Here is a 9103-nt window from a genome sequence, read left to right as displayed (position 1 = left end):
CCCTCGCATTCCTTCCTGTTTAAATACGCAAAACGGACGCAGGCGGCAGGCAGCAGGCGGCCGCTTCCTCCCGCGCCGGACGGCAGATGCGCGCCTCCTTCCTCCTCCCAGACGTGAATGTTTGATGATGCGAGCGCCAACTTAGCAGAAACGCACGTGGCCATGGGAAACCGTCAGGCACTTCCTCCTGTGGGGCTGCGTTTCGCCTTGGAATAGCCGTTTCGCGACCTGAAATAGACGGCATAATGTTGTAACCTGTATTTAATTTCCAGTGAAATGTCATAACACACATCACTGTATCCCATGTTAGAAGTCTCTTATTTATCATTATTTATTAACCATGTAAAGTATGTAAACCACCGAATACAAAAAAGTATGTAGAGAAACTATAGTAGTTATCAGACTGTCATAATGCTCAGTTGGTTTGTAATTTAAATAAAAATATTAGAAAATATTAGAAAATTTTTCAAAGAAGTTTTTTCGACAAATTACAGTGTGCAAGAAGGCAAGCATTTTTCTGTGTAGATAAAACTTACGGTGATGATGAAGAAAGTTTGAAAGCATCGAAACGTATGTCTGCACCTTTTAACCTGCATTACAGATCTATTAAAATTAGGAATGATGATGCTTAAATATTGAATAAAACTCGTCAACAATGGTGGCCGAATTCTTCCGGTATTAGATGTCACTCTCGTTCTGCCAAGGGCATTGTGCAAACGAGTTGAGAAGCGGACTAAATTTCGGGGAAAATTATAAGGCAGACGAATCAGCAGTGATCAACGGGGGAGGACGCAGAAGGAAATGGCCACTTCAGCGTTAGAGAGACATAAAGCGTATCCACAATACAGGTGGCCTGTAATCGGAAAAGCACGGCGATGAGCATTCCATTCGCAGAAGATTCCGGATTATTACCCCCTTCGGCTCTCCAAGACGTCTGCCAAAGGGGAGGTAACCCAGAGAAATAGATCTAGTAACCAACTTGAGGGTAATAGCTTAATGAGTACACGCGCCGGCCGGAGTGGCCGAGCGGTTCTAGGCGCTTCAGCCTGGAACCGCGCGACCGCTACGGTCGCAGTTTCGAATCCTGCCTCGGGCATGGTTGTGTGTGATGTCCTTAGGTTAGTTAGGTTTAAGTAGTTCTAAGTTCTAGCGGACAGATGACCTCAGATCTTAAGTCCCTTAGTGCTCAGAGTCATTTGAACCATTTTTGAGTACACACTATGGATTTAAAGTAAACTGAAGAAAGTAATGACTAGTAAAAATGAGAACAGTGATAAGTTTAACATCAAAATTGGGTTCTACCATACGGACGTTGTGAAGGAATTTTGCTACCTAGAAATAAAATAACTCATGATCTACGGAGCAACGAGAATATAACAAAAGCTCAACACGGGGAAAGAAGTCTTATTAGTATCAAAAATGGTTAAAATGGCTCCGAGCACTATGGGACTTAGCTTCTGAGGTCATCAGTCCCATATAACTTAGAACTACTTAAACCTAACTAACCTAAGAACATCGCACACATCCATGTCCGAGGCAGGATTCGAACCTGTGACCGTAGCAGTCGCGCGGTTCCGGACTGTAGCGCCTAGAACCGCTCGGCCACCTCGGCCAGTTATTAGTATCAAATATTGTGTTTAATTAGATATAGTCCTGAGAGAAGAGATAAAATTCTTTGCAGAATCGTCGGTAAGAGTATCATATAGAAAAAACAGACATGAAAAAGTGACAGGATAATACAGCGTGTTCTAAGAATACACAGTGAATAACATCCGTAGTACTTGAAGAAGCTGTAGAGGGCAAAAGCTACAAGTGATGGCATATATTGGAAAGATAAGAAAAAAACAAGAGGACGTTGGGTGCAGGTGCTGTTGTGGAAAGAAGAGGTTGGCACAGGAGAGGAATTTGTGGCGGGCAGCATCAAACCAGTCAGAGGATGGAAGACCCAAAAAGAGAGAAAAATGCATATCAGCTAAATCGGGGAAGGAGTCGTATCTCACTTACCAGGCGAACAAATTAGGTGCGTCGATAAGAGATTCCTATCATATGACACACGTTCTGTCGTTAATGCCGTGTTTAATACACCAGACGTGTTTTCCGGTGGAGAATTCCATTGTCTTGTCGCCTTGTCATCAAAAGTTTGCGGTTCCCATTAGAAAGTCACTCCGTTTCGGTTGTTACACAGTAGTTTTGCAGAATCAACTATCATTATAGGTCCCTACCTGACACCTCGCTGTTACAAACGGACTTTATACTACGACACAGACACAAATTTGAACATAGCGAACAACGAAAAAAAAAAAAAAGGAAAAATTGGCGAGATTGAGATTTGAACAAGGCTCGAGCGCTTCGCAGTCCATCACCGCAACACACGACGCCTTTGCTCTTTCACGCTGTCCTAAATCGCACTTCGTGCCCTTGGACCGTTTACTGTTTCAATTTTTTTTTCACAGTTCAGTACACGTTCTTCCTGTTTTCATGCTTGATCTGTATTCAGTTTTTAACGAGCTGTCCACTGGACGCTCTTACCACTGAATCTAAGGGCGGTGCGATGCGAAGTCTCCCTTCTAAGTATACCATAACATGTGGAATTCAGTAGCAGTAAATTATTTTTAAGAACTTTGTAAAACAGTTAATTTTTTTAAAAAAATATTTTATATTGATTGTAACTGGTGCGAAGTTTGTAGCGGTCAAAAGCGCATTCTATGGGCTGACGTAATATATGTTCCTAAATGTGACAAATGAAAGACTTATGAGGACATTATTATTATTATAAAACCTTACAAGAGGTTTAATATATCCCAAAAATATCATCACCTCCTTCCACTTGGCGATCGTAGAGACAGTAACGCTCAAGAATGCATTCTGTGAACTGGAATAATTTATACAAGAAATGTTCCTAAGCATTATCCATAAAAATCTGGGCTTTAATATCATTATAATTTAAAATAAACATAGCAAATTCCCAAGTCATCTTCTCTTTCTCTTGTGTGGCGCTCGTAGGGTTACTACTATGACAGGCCGAACACCACGCCATGCTGGAGTTTCTCCTGCCGCGTCCAATTCGCGTCGCCAGTATGCTGACGGCTGTAGCAGCTGATGTTTGGTAGAGCGTCTTAGCTCATCCCAAAGCCACGCTATAACAAGTCTTGGAAATTTCGTAATAATTACTATGCATGAAGTTCCTTTGCTCATTAAGTACTTTCTCTCGGTTTTTCACTTTGTGGGTGTAGATTTCTAGCTCATTTAGCACATTCAAATAAAAACTCTTCGGAGCTCTCTCTACCAATTCAGATTGCCCTTTGTTGCGCTCCAAATGCTGTCCGATTACGGTGACTGAAAGGCTTCTCGTAACGGATTTCGAAATTTCGCCTCCTCTGTAATACGTATCACAGTACTTGCATTTCATCTTGTGCTCTCCGGAGTTGCTGCATTTACATTGCTTCGTTGCAGTTGGTCTACGCTTTAATCTATGGGCCATTTGCCGTTCATTTTGAAACGCCACCGCGAGATTTCAGCACCTCTTTTCGATAAAGTGCTAACTTCAACGAAGTCAAAGAGTAACCTTTAACCAAGTATTAACTTAATCTCGCTATTCTCCTCACTTGTGCTGGCAAACTTGTTTCCAGTTTCATTAAACATATGCATGACACCATGTGTCTCATACCCAATAGCTGTAGCTACTTATTTAATAATATCTATTTCTCTTTGTGAGTTCTCTTCTTCAAGGGACAATTTCAGGGCTCTGTTGCACATTGCTTAGGAGTACGGTCTGTTATTTTGGTTTGGGAGGCAAAAGGTCACTCCTATAACACTGGAATATCTCAAAGCTCTTTAAAGTTTTATAGCAATTATGTCCTCATTGATGTTTTATTTGTCACATTTAGGAGCATCTGTTATGTATTGTACCAGTTCACACATAGCACTTTAGAGTACTACACACTTTGCACCAGTTACTATCACTGTAAAATAATTTTAAAATTTTCTTGTTAATTTTTTTATAAAGTTCTTTAAACATAATTTACTCCTATTAAATTCCAAATGTTAAGGTGTACTTAGGAGAATTTCTTTTGAATTACATCAGTCCACTCTCTACAAACAGAGGGCGCTTTTCGGCTCTAGGTGTTGCACCAGTCAGATCACTTAAAAAAATAAATAAATAAAGCCGCAGCAGACTGTTGTATGGCTAGTTATGGCTGAACTTTCAGTTCCACGTTCAGTACATTACTCTGTAAGTGTAACAAATGGTATGGTGCCCAATTTTGTATTATAGCTAATTTATTAAGAACCTTGAAACTTTCTGAACTTAAATTTTCAACTATTTATAGTTTGCACCAATTGCAATTATAAAATAATTTATTGAGGTAGATCTGAATATGGGCAACCGGCCCGAAATTGTTCATATGAAAATACAGCAAAGCGATATGGAGACTGAACTGGAAGTTCTGCATTTCGAGAGTAATGAAAGGGATGTGCACTGGCAAATGGATGTGACAGAATACGAATAAATTGTTACGATTGCTATCATTTTTCAAGCTCTGATCATTCGCGAAATGTACCACAGCGAAAATAAAAAAGTTTTCTTGCCATATCAGTTACTTACCTGCATAGTCGCCTCTTCAGCTTAGACATTTGTCGTAGTGTGGTACCAGCATTCCAACATTCTCGTCCTAGGAGGAAGCGGTCCGTGTTTTCTGCCAATTCTCTACGACGCTGGTCTATAGCTCGTTCGCCACTCGAAAATTCTATCCTTATAGCCACCAATTGTAACTCTGTCACAGACAGCAAAGGACTTGGAAGAGCAGTTGAACGGAATGGATAGTGTCTAGAGGATATAAGATAAACATCAACAAAAGAAAACGAGGATAATGGAATGTAGTCGAATTAGGTCGGGTGATGCTGAGGAATTAGATTAGGAAATGAGACACTTAAAGTAGTAAAGGAGTTTTGCTATTTGGGGAGCAGAATAACTCACGATGGTCGAAGTAGAGAGGATATAAAATGTAGACTGCCAATGGCAAGGAAAGTGTTTCTGAAGAAGAGAAATTTGTTAATATCGAGTATAGATTTAAGTGTCAGAAAGTCGTTTCTGAAAGTATTTGTATGGAGTGTAGCCATGTATGGATGTGAAACATGGACAATAAATAGTTTGGACAAGAAGAGAATAGAAGCTTTCGAAATGTGGTGCTACAGAAGAACGCTGAAAATTAGATGGGTAGATCACATAACTAATGAGAAGGTACTGAATAGGATTGGGGAGAAGAGAAGTTTGTGGCACAACTTGACTAGACGAAGGGATCGGTTGGTAGAACATGTTCTGAGGCATCAAGGGATCACCAATTTAGTACTGGAGGGCAGCGTGGAGGGTAAAAATCGTAGAGGGAGGCCAAGAGATGAATACACTAAGCAGATTCAGAAGGATGTAGGTTGCAGTAAGTACTGGGAGATGAAGAAGCTTGCACAGGATAGAGTAGCATGGAGAGATGCATCAAACCAGTCTCAGGACTGAAGACCACAACAACAACAGCCACCAAGAGGTGAAAATCAGAGGGAGCCAATTCCAGGCTGTGTGGTGGGTGATGAAACACTTCCCATCGAAAACGCTGGAGGAGCATTTTTGTGGAAGCTGCAGTTTGCAGCCGAGCATTTTAATGAAGATGGACAATGACCGATGGCAACATTCCTCTTCGGTTGTTCTGAACTGCCTGTCGTAGAGACTTTTCTCGAATCGACTGACCCAATTTCTGAAGAAAATCACCGACTGACACTCGCTGCCTTACCAGATTTCCAGCAACATGAACGTCTGTACTGTAATACGTCCGACCGTGGCCACTTTCTCCAATGCGCCGCGAGCGGCCGAACCGGACACCCTGGGGCGAGCCCCCGGGTGCAGTCATTCTGCAAGGACACAGTAGGAAGCCGGAGCCGACGTCCTCTCCTCGCTCAAGAAGGGACACGATGCGAAGAGCCTGTCTGACAACGAGAAGCGTGCTGAGAGCTGATGGACATCTGCAGCCATTAGTACGGAACCCTAAGAACGTATACGCGAAAGCATCTGAGTTCTTCTGGCATGGCGGCAGTCATTTGACCTGACTTAGAAAACAGTGATGTGCCGACAATTCCAGCACCCCTACGAGCACAGGGAGGAGCGTGCAAAAACCACGGGGAATCGGCGCAGGGAGGCCCGTGAAGGAAGCCAACATTCTTAGGAAGATGTTTTTTCCCGGCAGTGAGGGCATTCCTTGTAAATGACAGACACCAGCAGATTTTGAGATGGAGCTCAAACATGAGTCTGTCCAGGTGTCACGCAGAGAGACGTGGCGATGAAACGGCGACCTGTCATTGGGCTACATTGAAAATTTCGTCCGCAAGTGACAACGCCGAAAGGAGTAACGTTATGAAGAGGAGTTGAGCTGAGAGGTGGTTGAGAAGCGAAAATGGGAGTCGTGGAAACACCGCCCAAGCGAGAGGACATGAGCGGTCTTTCACCCAGCACGAACATCGGCCTTCCGACGCCGTGATAGCACAACTTCAGCGACGCAACCGACAACGGGCAGGCAATGCGGAGGTCGTACCTGGGACCGCTGCAACGCCGCGATTGCTGATGAGATCAACCGACACTCACAGCACAGCTCCGAGGCGACGCGCCACACTGACGCAGCGCCTCTCTCCGACAGCACTACACGACGAACGATAATGAATAATCGTGACATGATTTGTTCCCTTCTCCTTCCCCTTAATAACTGAGTTGTGTCAATGGCCAGTCAAATCGGACCTGAGATTTATAATTTTGTTTTGGTTTGTATAAACACCGCAAAAATAAATACATTTCTTTCATGCTGAGAGGCACCCACTTGCCTTTCTCATACTGTGGCATCAAGCAGTCAGGCCTGCAAGATGAGTGGTTTGCCAAGCGAGTGGATTCTTCCTTAATTTATCGAGCAACATGAATTCTCGTATCTTACTATTTAGTTACAAATTATCCTCCTGCATGAATAATACGCAACGGAAACACGCATCTGACTATCAGTGATTTATAGAACTCTGACTGCACACTACGCACTGGCAATACCACATTTACTTTTTGTCTTTGATTTAACGGCTTTTATATAAATTCGGGACATTATGACAACATACAATTTAATGAAAAACGCCACCAATCTCTTTCTATTCACTATCTGATTTATTCCTAAACACACAAATTCTACAACCTACAACAAAATCACATGAGAAATTCCGCCCAGTGAGCATGGCTTTACGTTAGTGAATCTCTATACTATGGTCTCGTAATCTATTTACCGCAACAGTGCACTCCCTGGATCGGATGGTGGATCTTTTATTATACCTCACACTCCGCCTCTCACAATCATCCTCACGAAACTTTCCTCCAGATCGAGCGATACAGAAGGAACAGGCATACCCACAAATCTTTCGAAACTACCTTGCTACCCCCATGCAAAACACACATACCCAAATTACATGACATATACAACACAACAATATGAAATACAACACAAAGGACTGTTACAACATCATCACTTTCCGCTTTCCCACTTCAATCAATATCTATCCCAGTTTCACACGACACTGCCCCACTTTGTAATTCTACTTTCCTACTGTGAACTCTGGAGATAAACGCACGTCTTCCTGTGCAATGCAAGCCAAGTGGCGTTGCTGGAAAAACGGCCGACTCACCTTGATTCTCTCTCAGAGTTTAAATTTAGCGTCACACGGAATGATATTTCTTAAATACTTCAACTTATGATACACACGCTATTTCTTAAATATTTCAGCTTATTGTACACACGCTATTAATTCTTAAATATTTCAGCTTATTGTACACACGCTAGTATCTCAACTTATAACTACACGTGGGCTCATTGTGACCGTTGGTTTACTACAATCCCCTTAAAATTACCTGCCTCACTTTGTAATTTTCCCCACAAAAGTTCCTGGGAAAGAGAAATGATTAGTTCTAACTACTCTTAAATATTCCACATCCATACCATGCCTCCACACTTTCATTACGGAGCACAACAAAAAAAAAAACAGGTCTTTACAGCAGAAGGTTCAGCGCCAGAGTGCTGAAACTTGGCCGTATTCCGGTTCTCTCGCACCTCTGTCGAAGTGGGAGAAGCACCTTGCTACCTTATTGGTCAGCCACCTTTCAGACGCTCCAAAGCTCTGGTATCTTCCATCTCTTTGATCTCACCAAAGGTAGCCAAAGGATCGACTCAAAGATGATCATATATTCCCATTCACTATCTGTGGTTAGCAGACGACCATACATTCATTCATTTCACAGATCTCACCAAACTGGATGTAGGGATTTATTTTGAGGGAGTGCACATGTGATCAATTAAATAAATAAATTGTCATTCTTTCCCACACTGGTATCCGGATTCGCTGTATTAATTGAAATTGAGTTACTTTTACACAAAAAATGTGTTGTTCTGACAAGAATTTCGTACCTATTTTCAATGTTGGGCGGTACTGTACCCTTTCACCACCGGCTACCCATGCAGAAAAAAATTGCACGGTACTATCCTTGCAATGCGAGGGTAGTTCCGAACATTTTTTTAAGAAAACTGTATTAAAACAAACGTAGCAATTCATCAAAATAACCAGGAGGAGACCTTAGCCCCTGGTGACCTCAAATAGACGACCAAATTATTGACAATTGTTGCATTATTGTACTCTCCACAATCCGGAGTAACGTACACATACAAATATATAACAATCCACATGACAAATAAAACATCACATCATAGAAATGAAAAAATAATATTGAGATAAAAATTTGCTTTAGTTACTGGGATCTTCGTTATTTTTATGAGTAATCCAAATTTCAATAATTCTAAAACAAATAAAAAAATACTAATTGTACTCATGAAATTTTAAATAGCTCACCGTCCAAACACAGAGCAAGTAATCTGACATTCATAAATTGCGCTGTAAAAAACCCTTGCACAGCAAAGTCTAAAAAAACAAAATCAACAAAAGAAAAAAATTTCGTACACTAGTTACACGTAGAATGTCAGGCTCCATACCATTACTCTAAAATATACCTCAAACCTACAGCGAAATAAAACTGAGAAGAAAA

Source organism: Schistocerca nitens, chromosome 4 (assembly GCF_023898315.1).
Source record: "Schistocerca nitens isolate TAMUIC-IGC-003100 chromosome 4, iqSchNite1.1, whole genome shotgun sequence".
Classification (NCBI taxonomy): Eukaryota; Metazoa; Arthropoda; class Insecta; order Orthoptera; family Acrididae; genus Schistocerca; species Schistocerca nitens.
The sequence above is the reverse complement of the archived record's forward strand: the minus strand, read 5'-3'. Positions refer to the sequence as shown.